The sequence below is a fragment of the Meriones unguiculatus genome, chromosome 7 (genome assembly GCF_030254825.1).
Source record: "Meriones unguiculatus strain TT.TT164.6M chromosome 7, Bangor_MerUng_6.1, whole genome shotgun sequence".
NCBI lineage: Eukaryota > Metazoa > Chordata > Mammalia > Rodentia > Muridae > Meriones > Meriones unguiculatus.
In genome coordinates this window covers 18,347,716-18,362,954 of record NC_083355.1, presented here as the reverse complement: position 1 = coordinate 18,362,954, position 15,239 = coordinate 18,347,716, and the positions used below count along the sequence as shown (strand labels likewise).

At 49.6% G+C, this 15,239-nt stretch overlaps 1 protein-coding gene across 3 annotated transcripts in view; it reads right to left on the bottom strand.

The window, feature by feature from the left end:
- Positions 1-14,914, bottom strand: part of Map3k14 (mitogen-activated protein kinase kinase kinase 14) — a 47,856-nt gene extending 32,942 nt beyond the window's left edge. The window contains exon 1 of one of the 3 annotated variants that reach the window (XM_021631935.2): positions 14,838-14,914. The gene's annotated coding sequence lies outside the window, so the exon portion shown is untranslated. Of the gene's footprint in view, positions 1-3,253; positions 3,436-14,805 lie in introns of those variants that run through there. The other 2 variants (XM_021631936.2, XM_060386593.1) reach the window with 2 other exon arrangements.
- Positions 14,915-15,239: the final 325 nt, after the last annotated feature.

Here is a 15,239-nt window from a genome sequence, read left to right as displayed (position 1 = left end):
GTAGTACACAGACAGGCAAATAGCCAAAACACTCAAAGACACAAAGTAAAATAAACCGAAAGTGGAAGAATAATAAAAATCCTATCTTTTGGGGGAAAATTGCATGTGAAAATGTATAAATTTCATTAAAAACACAGTTATGTACGTACATTAAAGTTTAATAACTTCTGTAAGAACAGATATACCAGCCGTGGTGGTGATGGTGCCCACCTTTAGTCCCAGCACTTGGGAGGCACAGGCAGGTGGATCTCTGGAGTTCAAGGTCAGCCTGGTCTACAGAGGGTTCTAGGATAGCCAGGGCCACATAGAGAGACTTGGTGTCCAAAGTCAATCAATCAGCACATACATATAAACAAACCAATCTACACCCCCCCCCTCCAAGACAAAACCAACCAACTAAACAGACAAACACAAAAACTCCCAAATCATGTGGTTCTCATTTCGGCAGATCCAGAGCTCAGAGCACACAGGCAGGGCAGTCCTCACAGGCCCTGATAATGAGTTTGAGAGCCAGAGATTGGAGGCACAGCAGGTTTCTGGTGAATAAGATCTCTGTCCTCTTTTGGAGCCATGAAGGCCTTGGACACACATAGGAAGCTGGCTAAGGCAGGCTCTGCCCTGGGTGCCGAGGTGACACCGAGGAAGACGATGCAGTCTCTGGAGGGGCTCACGGTACGATGGTGCAAGGACAGGCAGTCAGAAAAGGACATACAATATAGCAGTCCAAGGACAGGGACAAGTAGAGGGATGCTGTCGGGTACACAGGGAGAGACAGGGTGGCCGAGGCACTTAGGAGAGGCTTCCTCCAGGTGATGCCTGAGTCTCAAGGTGAAAAAGAAGTGCTCAAGGGAAAGGAGAGATGAGGGGTTGGGGAGGTGTCAGCACAGCCAGCCTGGCCTCATGGCGGGGGGGGGGGGGGGGCTCGTGTCCCAGGGAGAGACACAGAAAATAAAATAAGGAGGGATTGCTGGGATGGCTCAGGAGGTGAAGGTGCTTGCCATTAAGCCAGATGGTAGGGGAGAAATGACTTTACGATGCCCTCCGACCTCCACACCCACTCTGTGGCCTCTCCACACCCACACACATACGAAATAGATGAGTAAATAAAAATATAATAAAATAATAAATGTAGGTGACTCCGGAGGAACAGTACACACACACACACACACACTCACACACACATGCACACACATACGGGTAGCTGGTGGGTAAGCTAAGTCACAGCTGCAGCAGATGAGACGGGAGGAGAAGTTCGTTCGGGATTAGATCATTGGTCGTCCTATAGCCCAGGTCCTATAGCCCAGGGCCTAATTCTCCGGAGAGTGAGGATCAGATAAATCTCGGTTCCCCCTCATTCTTGGGGTTGAGGCCTCTGGGCGGGGGGGGGGGGAGGGGGGCAGATGGGGGGGCAGACAGGAGCCACTGGACATCTACCCATGATACAAGCTACAGGGCTCTGGCAGGCTTGTTGAATCCTTTTCCAAAGTGTTTTCCAAAGGAGATGGTGGGGTGGTGAGGGAGCCGTGAGGGTCAGGTGATGACCGGGGAGGGGCGGGGGTGGTGGGGGTTGTGCTGGTGGTGGTGAGGGGTCAGGTGATGACCGGTGAGGGGCGGGGGTGGGGGTGAAGGGTCAGGTGATGACCGGGGAGGAGGAGGGAGCACGCCTGGGCCCTCTGAGCGAAGCTGAACTGGAAGGAGCGCGAACTGTGTCCTTGGCCAGCTTGAAGCCTGCTCCCTGGAGGGAGATTTCGTTTGTGCATTTCCCATTAATGAGGATATGAAATGTGAAGGTCCATTAATCATTGAAATCTTACAGATTGATTGTCTAAAAAAGAAACCTCACATGCCCACAGCTATTCAGCCTTAGGGCCAAATCCACAAAGTCAATGGCAGGGTTAAGAAAATTTGTGGGATGAAGCTTATGATAGTCCTCCGGTCCCCACCACACATCTGGCAGCCCTGGCTGGCCCAGGGCCTGAGGAAACACCAACACCCTCGAGGGCCCTCAGGATGCTAAGGGTGATCACCCCATATCTATTCCATTAGCCTCTTCCATCCTCTCCCTGACTCCGGCCCATCCCCACTGGGCTGAGCTCACTGTAAAACACCGTGTCCTTTAGACAACCCCAGGCTGGAAGAAAGCTGTTGGCTCTGCAGGGCTCCTGGGTCCTGTCCCACATCTGTGGTCTATAATCTATCTGACCGCCGTTTCCCTAAACACGGGGCGTGGTTCTGGCTGCTCAGACCTCTCCACAGGCGTCCAGCTACTGAGTTCTACAGGTCTCCCAGTGGGCTGCCTTCCTGAGTGGCCCACCGGGCACTTCCTGCTTGTCCAATACACACTAAGCTCGGGCCTTGCACTTCTAGGAAGGCGCTCTGACAACCCACAGCACATCACAGTCCCTTTCCTCTCCTTCATTCTGACCTTTAGTCACACCCTCACTCACTTTTACCCAGGCAATGCAGTAACATAGGTGAGAGAACTCCGGGCGCATTATATAAGACAACAGTCAAGTTTATGCGGATATCACTAGAATTACAGGCTTGGTAGGAAGCAGACAGAAATAGAGAGAGAGATGCACAACTGAAGATGTTCAGAGTGTTTCTATAATAACAAAAACCCAGAAAAAATTAATTATGGGGAAATTAGCTACTAAATTACAGCACATCCATCAAAACATTTACAAAAGTTTTACAATACGAACAAACATTCTTGGAGACAATGTTAAAGAAAAGAAGTACAGAATTATATGTAAACTCTGACCCGAACAGTCTTGTGTGTATCCTTTTTAAAAACTTTCTGTGTGTGTATGCTATTTCTGCATGGGTCTGTCCACCTTGTGCACGCCTGGCACTTGCAAATGTCAGAATAGGGGGTTGGATCCCCTGGAACTGGTGACACAGTTGTGAGTCACCGTGTAGGTGCTGGGAACCAAACCCAGGTCCTCTGCAAAAGTAGCCAGTGCTCTTAACCACCGAGCCACCTCTCCAGCCCTTCCTATAGTATATCAACATTTATAAGAACATAGATGTGGAGATTCCGTCTTAAAACAAAAACAAACAGAAAATCCAGACACTGGCAGATCATTTTTATAATTTTTTCAAATTTTCTTCAAAAGAGTTAATCTTCTCAGTTTCTATAGACAATGATTTCAAGTGGTTACACACACACACATACACACAGAAGGAGGGAGATGGGGAGGGAAGGAGGAAGAGAGGAAGGCAGAGAGAGAGAGAGAGAGAAAGGACATACCATAAGAAAGATGCTTAAGTCCTTCCCACTCCTGCATTCTTCCGAGGGGCTCTCCAGGGTCCATTCCCCCCTTATCCACTCCACAGAGGTTCTCTGGAGTATATTACTTTCATAATAAAAGCAAGCTATAGCCAAGAAAGATCTCTTTGTATGGAACAAGAATTGTCAAGCCATGTGTTCCTGTTTGGGAGTGCGACTTGATAAATTTAGGATGACCCCAAACATGCACAGATACAAAGGCACATAGCAAAACCGCTGGCTGCTCAAAGGGCCAGGAGGCTGGAGCAGAGAGCTCCTCTTTCCTGGTTTTGGTTTCCATTTCACTCTCTTTCATATTTTCCCTGGGGACTGCAAGTTTTATTAGTTGTGACTCACAAAGTAAGAAGGTGATAGACATAAGACACACACACACACACACACACACACACACGCACGCACGCACGCACGCACACTTTGCAATCCCCCGATGAGGAACTTACACTTTGTTAGAGACTATATCCGCCTACTCTTCTATGGATGCACTCTATTTTAAGATTTTCATGTAAAGTAATAGTACAAAAAAGCCTATCCTTGTTCACATTTTCTGTACAGTTGGGAAATAATTCTGAGTGGCAAAATTGGAATTTTGATTGGAATTTCCAGATGAACCTTTGTTAGTGGGCTCTCTCTTTTCTCCTTGTTCAGGGAGTCACAGATGCTAGTTATTCGCTAAATAACCCTAAATTACCCTTGTCCCCAAGGTATTTCTAATCCAGTCAGGGAGAAAACGGGTAGATTGATTATATATCGTTTATTCTGTATTTATTTAAATGATAAATGAGTCCCAAACTGCTCTTAGATTCAGAAAGGCCTTCGGCAGTAATTTACTCCAACATATTACTTACTAATTAACGCTGGAGAAAGGCCATTCACACACAAAAAAAGGATGGACAATCCAAGGGCCAGTCACCAACCCTTCACATTCTGAGGTACAGCCATGGGCAGGTCATTTAATCAGAGACGGGTCCCAGCTGTGAAAGAGGCGCTCTCAAATGACACACAGTGCTTTACTGGATGTTTAACTGCGGGAAACAGTGTCTAGTTTACACAGTGCAGTGCCTGGTATGCAGCGGCCCTCTGCTAACGGGACTTCCAGGAGCTGGAAGCTGTCACAAAATGAATGGCCTTTTCCCTGACTAGAACTGCAAGCTGTTTCAGAGGTGCGGCCTGTGTGGAGCTGATACCCACTTCCTCGGCCTCTGGTCAGCAGCACCAATGTCAGACTGGAAGTCTCAGACACTCTCAAGAAGCGGGGGGGGGGGGAGAGGAGGAAGAGGAGGGGGTCAGAGGGTGTCAGAGGGTCTGAGGGTGGCCCCAAAACAGCGCCCTGCAACCCCGGTCTGGCCTGCCACCACTGGCAGGGGCTCAGCACGGAATGGGCTGATGGAGTGACCTGGTGACACACGGTGACCTCAGCGGAAGGGCGGAAGTTAGCTGTCTTGCCAAACCTTTGGGTGTTCTTAACACCTGTTGTCGTTTGCACACGTATTATTGTGTTCTGGCCCATGCTGACAGAAAGTCGCACTGGCAGCTACTTCTGCTCACTACGGGTCGTGGGATGCATGCATTATCTCCTAAATCCTCACCACTCGGAGCACGATGCTAATAGTCTACCGTTTGTTTGTATTTATTTATTGGTGTGTATATTTGAGGCAGGTCTGGCTATGCATCCTAGTTGGCCTGCTTCTCCAGAGCTGGGTCACGGGTCGGAGCCACCATGCCCGGCTCTACGATGCCCTCCGTGTGGAGGAGGAAACAGGTCATCTGCGCAGTGTGCACCACAGGGCAGGGGCAGCAACAGGCTGCACACGAAGGGCTCTTACACCAAAGCCCTCCCTCAGCCATGACACTGAGCCTCCCATCCAATGATCTGAGCTTTAGAATGCGGGACTGACATAGAGGAGCTGAAATACTGAAATATGATCCAAAGATCAGCTAGTGAGAACCCCAGCTGCCGTGTCATACAAAGGTTGTCTCTCAGACCCCGAAAGGGGCATTTGACAAGCTTTAAAAGGGAAGTGTCACAATGGCATTTTACATCAAACTGGCGAAAACCTGCATTAAAAAGCCAACACCAAACAGAAGGATGGCAGAGGGGGCGCCTCTGATCCACAGACGCCATTATGGAGTTAGAATGTTGGAAACACGGAGGGAAGAGCACTACCGAAGAAAAACCCAACTGCATGTGTACTTCACTCGATGCCCTAAACGGTAAGCATAGTTTTTGTATGTTATGCAAAAGCACTTAAGTGTCCTTTATATATGCATATGAGGACATTTCCTACAGCTAGGAATTCTCATGACATGGGCGTTGAAGTACGCACCATTCAACAGTTTCCAAAGATTATGGTGTTACCCCACTGCCTCGTGCTAAAGCCACAGCCCAACCTCTCCCTCCCTTCCTGGCTCTGTTCTGCTTTGCTTTTTTTGAAAAGGGGTCTTGTTTTGTAGCCCAGGCTGGCCTTGACCTCTTCATCTTCCCGTCTCAGCCTCCTGAGTGCTGGGATTAAAGGTGTGAGTCACCACATTTGTGTCAAATCAGTTGCTTTGATAAATCAAAGTGCAGTTCAGGATCCTGCCAAATCTTGAGGTCATCCTTACAAGTAACAAGTCTGTTGTGAACTGTAAAACAACTCTCTCTCTCTCTCTAACCTTTTGGATGATTCATGGCAAGAAGCTGTTCCCCAGGCTCGGCCAATCCTGCTCCATGACCCTCCTTTCTGGGTTTATATATGTGATTTCCACAGATGGGATGGGCTTCGGGCCAAGCTCAGTCTCCCTGTGAGGGAGGAGGCTTCAAGTTCATTGTAGTTACTGGTGGCTGGTTCTGAAATTGAGGAACTAATTTAAGGAACTTCAGAATAACAAAAACCCCAAACAGCTTGGCTTTCTGCAGAAGACTTCCAAGGTAGGGGGTGGGGCAGTGATAGAAGGAGATGCCTGGTCCGTTCTGTGGAGCCCTGACCATGACCTGGTTTTAGCTGCTGTCAAAGAGTGACAAACTCTCCCTCGTGATCAGCTGAAGAGACGAGAGGCAGAGGTGCATCCACTTACACTGGCCACTTACACTGTCTATACCTTTGCTCTCCCTCTCATATGGGATATGAGAGGTGGGTTCTCAAGAGAACTTCAGCCTGAGTCCTCAGTGAAGGGCGGGAAACTGGAGAGGCCTATGGCTCTCTTGCTCTCTTACCCAGACTCTGACAGGGCCTAACAGGAGTCTAGACTTGCGCCTTGCACTTTCATCTGATGACAAATACCTCCTCTGCCTGGTGGGTACCATCTTTCAAGCGCTGGACTAGCCAGGGGGAATATGATGGAGACAAAGCCAAACAAGAGCGTTCCTTGTTCCTGACCCTGAAAGGCCACCTTGGAATACTGACCCTAGTTGTCGAAAGGCTTGTCACAGGTCAGGTCTTGAAACACCTGCATGTGATTCGGCCCTACATGGCACCAAGCACTGTGTGCTTTCTGACCTGAGCTATGTTAGAGTGTCTTTGTGCTGCATGGATGCTGAAGACTCCAGCATGTCAGCAAGCTCCTGCTTCAAGGTGGCAAGCAGAGCAAGGCTTGAGGAAGAGAGATGCTGAGGTATTCCCACTTAAGACAGCAGCAGGATGAGGTGGGGGTAGGAGAGCTCCTCCTGTGAGGGAGGCTCTCTGCGGTGGGGAAGGGGCTCCTCCTGTGAGAGAGGCTCTCTGGGGAGGATATGGGTGGGAGGCAGAGGCAGGAGGAACACTGCAAGTTTGAGGCCAGCCTGGTCTATACGGGCTAGCCAGGGTTACAGGTTACAGAATTACAGGCTAGCCAGGGCCACACAGTGAGATCTTGTCTAAAAAACAAAGCCAAAAAGGGCCAGCATGACGGTTCAGGAGGTGAAGGCCCTGGCCATTTAAAATCTGGTGATGCGAGTTTGATCCTAAAATCCAGGTAATGGAAAGACAGAACCAACCTCACAACGCTGTCCTCCAACTTCCACGTGTGAACTGTGGCACACATACTCCCACCCCTCATACATACATATACAGACACATAGATAAACATGACTAACTAGATGAGGGCCATAGTCTCTGAGAGCTTGCCTGGATTGGTATACATGTGCTCACACTGCCTGATCACGTGGCAAGCTCAAGGGGGATGGTGCGGAAGGAGACCACGTCAGTGATTATATTTCTGACGGCATCCCAAGAAGAAGGTCTGAAAGCTAGATGCTGAAACCGTCATCAACATCTTCCCTAAATACTGACCTGGGCACCCATTTATTTCTGACTGAGTGAGAAGATGAGCCTTCTGGGCCTCTGGTCCACACACGATCCACCTGGCCTGACCTGTGTATATGTCCTACACTGGAGATAGATAGTGCAGACACTTTTCTATTTCCGTCTACGAAGCTATTCCTGCCTCTCAAACCACAGCGTTCAACATGTAAGGCTGGTGAATGCTCAGTGCTCATTCCATTAACTCCCCTAGGCAAAACATTTAACCAGTGGTCACCCCCCCCACACCCCAGTAAACTCCTTTTTTCTTCTAAGCCTCCCGGCCATTCCTAACACAAACCAGAAGAGTAATTCTGGTCAGTACAGTAAAGGGAAAGGCCAGGGTCACCAGAAGGCTCAGCTCTAACAGCTCTTTGCATGTGCACGGGGCCATTATCCAGAGATGACATCATGCTTTGCCCTCCGAGGCCTCTCATGGAGAGGAGCCAAACAGGTCTGGCTGGGATGACACCGGCTACTCAGGCCCTTCTGGCCACCTGTAAGCCATGGGCAACATGCCATGTCTTCGGAGACGAAAGATGTAAATGCTTCTTGGTGCCCAGTGGATTTGAAACTTCAAAAATCAACCACTGATAGTCACTAAAGGCCCACGTTAGGTAAAACACCACTTGGGGACATAAGAAAGGGCCTTAAAGGTGGACACAACCGATGAGACTTCCGGGTAACCCTGCCTAGACTGTATTTTCTTATCAACTTTGGCCTCCTTATGACCACATCAACCTTATGGTAGAGGAGAGAGTCAAACAGCTTTCTGTTTACTTTTTCTCAGAAGCCACAGAGGTTCCACCCCTCCCAGGCCTTGCAGGGCTTGCAGGAAGCCTGAGAGTGATGGAGTTTGTGTGAGGAAACAGACAGAAGAGCTGTTTAGTAAGATAAAAGTCCTTTGCTGGGGGTAGCTTCTGGGCCCAGTGGCAACAAGACAACAGTGCAAAGAGCTCAATGCCACCACATTGCTGGATGGCAATCTTTTGCAGAGGATGGTGCAAAAACTAAAAAATGAGTATCTTCCCCTTTCCCTCCTGCCTCCATGTATATCCATGTGTGTACATATGTGCAGTTTCCTCAATGGCTCTTTTTTTTTTTTTCTTTCATTAAAACTGGAGCTCACTGATTGGCTAAACTGGCTGTCCAGCAAGCTCCCAGAGGCCCCCAGGATCTTTGCTGTCCAGCCCCAGCACTGGGATTACAGGCACACAATGCTGCCAGTGGCTTTTTATGTGTTTGCTCAACAGGCACATTAGCCACTGTGCCATCTCCCCAGCCCTCCTCTTCCTTTCTTTCTTCTTTGAAACAGAGTCTCACTACTTAGCCCTGGCTCCCCAGGAACTCAATATGTAGACCAGTCTGGCCTTGAACTCACAGAGATACATCTGCCTCTTCTTCCTGGGTGCTGAGATTAAAGTCTGGTGCTACCATGCCTGGCCAGTCTATATATTTCTCTCTCTCGCTCTGTCTTTTTGCCTTTCCGAGACAGGGTTTCTCTGTGTAGCCTTGGTGTTCTGGACTCACCCTGTAGACCATGCTGGCCTTGAATTCACAGATCCACATGCCTCTGCCTCCCGAGTGCTGGGATCAAAGGTGTGCGCCTCCACTGCCCGACTGCCATTCTATATTTCTAGTAATTTTTTTCTTGACAGAGTAGTTAAGGCCTACGATTTTTTTTTTAAGGCCACGCCAGTCCAAAGAAAGCTGAAGGGATGGCTAGTTACCTCAGACAGCCAGAACACTTGCAAGGGATTATCAGTTCTACTGAGACCCTGAACATTCATGCCCATCCTGTGGATGGTCCTGGACAGACAGACTGACACTAAGTGTACTAGTCAAGGGCACACTGTGAAAGACCCTCTGTCTGCGGACACTGATCAGGGATGGCTCTCTGGAAGGTGAGTCGGCAGAAGCTGAGGCCGCTGGAAAAATGGGGCTAGGGTGGCTCAGGCCTTCCCCCCCCCGCCCCATGCTTCTTCCTGGGTCCAGACGCTGACCCTGGAAAGTGGAGACAACTAAGGTAACAAGTTCACAGTTCCTCGAGCTCCCTAAAACCCAGAAAGTGATAGAACTTCCTTTTCCACCCCTGGTACCCTGCTGAGCCTCCAATTCAGGTAGCTAAAAGGAAAGCAGGGGTGAAAAGGGTTCTCCCCAAATCTCTCATCTCTAAGTACAGTTTGTATCTCTCTAACTCTCTGCCAAGGGATTTCCCAGTTCCCCAGGGCCAACGCTCCACTCCTGCCGCTCTGCTGATTGTCGCTGGACGTGAGCCATTTTCCACCCTCAAGGTGGACTCAGGAGTGGTGACACTGCTGACCTGGGCTCTGTGCCCTGCCCGCATGATCCGCCAGGGGATGGGTCTGTCAGTCAGCAAGCTCCAGGAGCCTCCCATCGGCTTCCTGCTCCCTAGTCCTCGCCCTTGAGCTGGAATGAGGGTGATCTTTGGCAGAGGGCTTTTCAACAAGGTCTGCTCAGGACTTCCTCTGCAACGGGGCTGGGGAACAAATGGCCTGTTACCTACACCCCTGCCTGAGTGACTCACCTTCCAGAGAAAGTACTCCCCTCACCTAAACAACGCTTGAAAAAAATGACTAAGGCGCCTATCAAACGCAGGCTGTGGAGTTGGCCAGTGACTGAGCACGGTCCAGACGCTCTGCCTTCACCTCTAGCCTTGAAGTCAAGTGCCACCCGGGGCCTGCTGCTTTCATTTTCATCTGAGCAGGCTCCTCACGAGGCTTGACATCCGGTGATTTATTTTTTCTAAAAACTAGGTTCGCTTTAGAAATGACTCTTCGCCTATCAAGACAGCTTCCCCAAGAGAAAACAAATGCTATTTAGAAAGAAAGTCAGTATGGTGGGAGCCAGTATTTATGCTCTGTATTAAGGGGCAGAAAGGAATTTACCCCCCCCAGCCCCAGCCCCTTGATACCTGAAGCAGAACCCACAAGTCCCTGACTGCAGACCCGGGCCTCTCAGACCTGGTTATGGAGGTGCGACAGCTTAAAGGAGAAAGGGAGAAGAGGTGGGGTGCCATGTGCTGATGGAAACCATACCCCCAAAGAACCAAATGTTACCTCCTTTACCCCCAAGCAAAGAACAAGACCTTGGTGGGTTATATTCTATGAGAAATCTCTTTCTCTCCCCAGGTTAATGCTGGGACCCGCTTAACTACATGGAGGACGTAGGGAGGTCCGAGACAGGTCCTATTGGTTGTGTTTGGATCAGCCCTGGGAGGTCCTACAGGTAACCCCTATGTAGGGCTGCAAATTCTGACTAGACAGAGCCTAGGTCTTCTTAGGCTTAGCTGAAGTGCAGTGGGGGCAGGATGTAGAGCAAGCCTGGGGGAACCAGGGGCTAGAGAGACGGCTTAGTGAGAAGACCTGAGTTTGCTCTCTGGAACCCACAGGGTGGAAGAGACTCTTCACATGTGTGCTGGGATACACATGTGTGCACACACAATGAATAAACACTGGAAAAACTTGACAGCTAACCCCTCCAAGGCGAGGGAAGCAGTCCTTGGAGGGCCTGCTGAAAACAACAACAACAAAAACAACAACAACAACAAAACAAAACAAAAAAACCGACTGACCTGTCAGGCACTCCAACTGACACAACTGACACTACCTTACAGAAGACAGGTCTAGCTACAATGCAGTAATCGGCCTCGCGGCCACCGCTGCTGCTACTGCCAGAACTACAAGGCAGAAAAACAGTTTCAGCCACTGTGCTTGGCCCAGCATACAGATCCCCTCATTTCTTCTACTTGAAACAGTCCCACAAAACATTCCTGACCCCATCTGCAGACAAGGCACTCCGTGTTCACAGAAGTGATTTGCTTGAGGGCACACAGACAGCCTCAGGCAAACCAGGCTGTAACCCAGGTCTGTCTGACAACACAAACGGCCATAGTGGGTGTGGTGGCACTACCTGACCCTTCCGCTTTAGTTTCTACACCGGGAAAAGGAGCACAGGCACGCTGGTTCAGATGGTAGGCTTTTAATAACAACCAGAACCGACAATCGCTAAGCAGAGACATGGATTAAGAATCGTTATGATAAGTGGATAGTTAAAGCTGCTTCCCTGGTTTAGTTGGAGTCAAAACTGACTTTGGTGGGGAGAGCGCCTTAGCATTCTTGAGCAAGTGAGAGTGCTATAAAACAATGAAGCAAATGTCAATAAAAGTCAGTGCAGATTCTAAGCATGACACCAAATTCCTAGGGATTACTGTCTGTCTTATTTGGTCCTCATTTTAAAGATCTTTGCCTCTCTATACCATAAGAAATTAGAAAAGCTGCCTACAAAATTATTCCCTACGCCCATAATTCCAAAGGATTTCTGCCAGGGAACTCAAGAGGAAATACTATAACACAGCAAGAGGGAAAGGGGGACGTCAATTTAAATGTAAATACAAGAGCACAGGGGCCTTGGGGGGAGCTTCCTTCACGCTGTCACTCAGGCAGGGAGAGAAGCTCAGGGCTCAGGACCCTGCTCAGAAATGCAGAAATCCTCTCCTCCACGGGCCGGCCTTCCACCTGGTCCTCTCCTGCCCTCAGCCTTGCAGCCAGTGTCACCAAGTAAACAGAGTGTTCACACTTGAAACTCTCGCCCTCCCCGAGAGGACGCCCAGCCCGTTCCTTTCCCTTATTCGGGATCCTGGTGTGCAGAGAGAGGAGGCCTGACTTATCCTTACAGCTCCCCAAGTCCACTCTCCAAACCGCCCCACCGGCTCCGTGCTGGTACCTCCTGACGTGCCCAGAGTGCTCAGATGCCTCCAGTTTAACTGAAATACTAAAATGGGGCAAACAGGAAGCATCAGACGCAACTGCGGTAGTGACTTATTAATCACGAAAGCAGAATTTTACTTGCATTTTAACCTTTTGCCAGGAAAAAAAAAAAAAAAAGCATCGAGCTGATGGGAGCCATCGGTGGAAAGGCCTCCTGCATGTGCAGCAAGCTGACCTTTTTTTGCTTGGGCTGAATTTGGTTTTCAGTTTTCTTCTTTCTCCTCACAAAAACAAAACAAAACAAAACAAAACATCTGTCAAGCCAGCCAGGATGAACCTGTGAGTTCGGGCAGAAGCACCTGTGAGAAGTCTGTGTGCTGTCCACTGAGACAGGAAAAAAAAAAAAAAAGAAAAGAAAAGAAAATTAAAAGTGACCTTCACAGGCCAAAGTGATAACACAAAACTCTCAAGAGGGGGAAAACTAGCCTACACAAACAAACCTGGATTTAAGCTTTTATCTCCTCGACACCCTCCAATCTCCTACCAGCCCCTAGTTAAGGGTGAACCCTGTCTACTCACAACAGCTGCCAAGGGCTGGACAACCAATCAGGGTGAGCCCTGTCCTCTCACACACAAACACTCCAAGCAGATCACAAAGGAATCAGTGTTCACCAGGAGAAGCAAAATGAGGAACCACACTTCTGTCTGCCAAGGCTGAACGGCAAAACCAGGCGTTTTTGCTTAACAGAGGAAGGTTCATCTGGCACGGTCTCTTTCTGTGGTGCCACTCCCACAAACGCTGACAGACACCAGAGGAAATAGATAAATAACAAAAAATAAAAACTAAAAATAAAAATTTAAAAACCTTCAGAACTGCTCCTTCTACCCAGAAACAATCAGAATGACCTAAAGCCTGATCACTTAGTACCATTTGATTTCACAAACTACTGGTATATGTTTCTGGGTATGTACAGTTGGGTACTTATTTCTAAAATTAAAGTCAGACATATTATTATGAGATATTCTGAGAAATTTATCACACTCTTCCAAATAAATCAGGATGTCTTCTTCTTTCTTTTCTTTCTTTCTTTTTTTTTTTTTCCCCTTTCCGGTGTTCTGAGACAGGATCTTGCTATGAAGCCCCAACTGGTTTCAAAGTCACAGCAATCTCTTATCTTAGCCTCCCAAGTGATGGGATTACAGGTATGTGCCTACCAGGTCTAGTTTTCAAGATGTTTTAAAAGGCGTTTGAAAAACTCAGAAGCTGGCGTCGATCCAAAGGAATTGCCTCTGACATCACTTTAAATACGAGAGGAAATCCACATGTACCACTAAGCAAGTCAGGAACCTTCAAAGCACCCTTTCACATTAAGAGCAAAAATAGTATCACCACAAACCTTCCCCCTCCCTTATCACAGTTACCTTAATACAGTCCTAATTCAGATTTCTGGAGAACTTACCCTCACTCATGGCTCGGAGGCCTCAGACAAGATGTCACCCCCACACACCTGGTTCAGGTACTTCACCTATCAACTGGACAGCATTCTGTCCATCTTACCACAGCTATCACTAACCAGGAACATCACTACGAAAAAACCTGCATCACCAATGTTAGGACACTATAATCTTTCCGGAGGACTTAAGTTTCTAGCTACAGTGCCAGTGTTCCAAAGTTCACTGGTCTTGGCGCCACCCTCATCACTAGTTTCATTCACTTTTAGGGCCTGTAATCCTGTCACTAGTGTCCATTGTCTCCAATCAACAACAACAAAAAATTGTCATTAATACACTGATTTTTGAAACTCATCCTCTTCTTTACATCCCATGCACACACACCCCCATCCATCCTTATACCTGAGAGCCATCTTTTAACCTCAATTTAGGAAAGAAAAAAAAAAAAAAGGACTTTGTCTGAAATTAATAAACACGATGAGGCTCCAAAGCAGGTGGAAATCTCTGCCTCGGACAAACGTTTCATTTTACTTGGTGACAGGTGGCTGCAAGTTGCCAGCGCCGGGATGAGCTTCCAAGATGGGACTGGCACACATAAACAGACACCAAGAGTCCCGAGTAGAACTCGGAATTACACACCAGGGTCAAGATCATCGAGGAGGGAGGATGACTTTCAGCGACTAGCACCGTCCTGCTGAGTGCCAAGGCCAGTCTCCGCTCCGGTCTCTCAGAACAAGTGACCTCCGAAGCACTTGGCAGGGAAAAGCGGCGCGTTTCACCGCTGGGGCGGTCGGGCAGGGGGGAGGCTGGTCGATGGCAGCACGGATGCTGGGGAAGGGACAGTAGGGAGTACCCGCGCGCGTTCGGGGCAAGCGTGTGACCCGCGGGTGCGCGGCCTGGAGGCTCCGGAGGAGCAAGGCGTTGCAAGCGTGGCGCTGGTGGCGCGGCGCGTGCGAGCGAGCTAGACCGCAGACACCCGGCCGTCCATCCCAGCCAGCCCTCACGGACGGCCAGGCTGCAGGCTGGCCCCGGCCTGGGAGGCGCCCCTCTCCCGCCCGCTCCCTCAGCGCCCCACCTGAGGTATCGAGGTTCTGCCCATTCACCTACCGGCGGAGCGCCGCTGTCCTCTACCGAGCGAGTGTGGCGCTTCGCTGGCCAGCGATCGCTCGGGGCCCCAACTGCCCCTCCCTGACCACGCCCCCTGCCGAGCCCCGCCCCGGACCACGCCTCCCCCCGTGGCTGCGACTTTGCGAGCTTCCCCGCCTCCTTTCTTTGGCCGCCCCGCGACCCTTGATCCCGCCCATTCCTGCTAATTAGCCAATAAGATGTCTAGTCCCGGCCGGCCTGCCGTCGCTTCCCAGCAGCGATTGGATAGCGAGACCTCCCAAAATGGCCACTGCTTCCGGCCAGGGTTTCTAGAGGCGACTGCTGGGTGGATGGGCGGGCGGTAGGCGGAGGAGACGAGGGTGTTGGTGGAACCACACATGCGCTCTCAACTTCTGGCAAAAC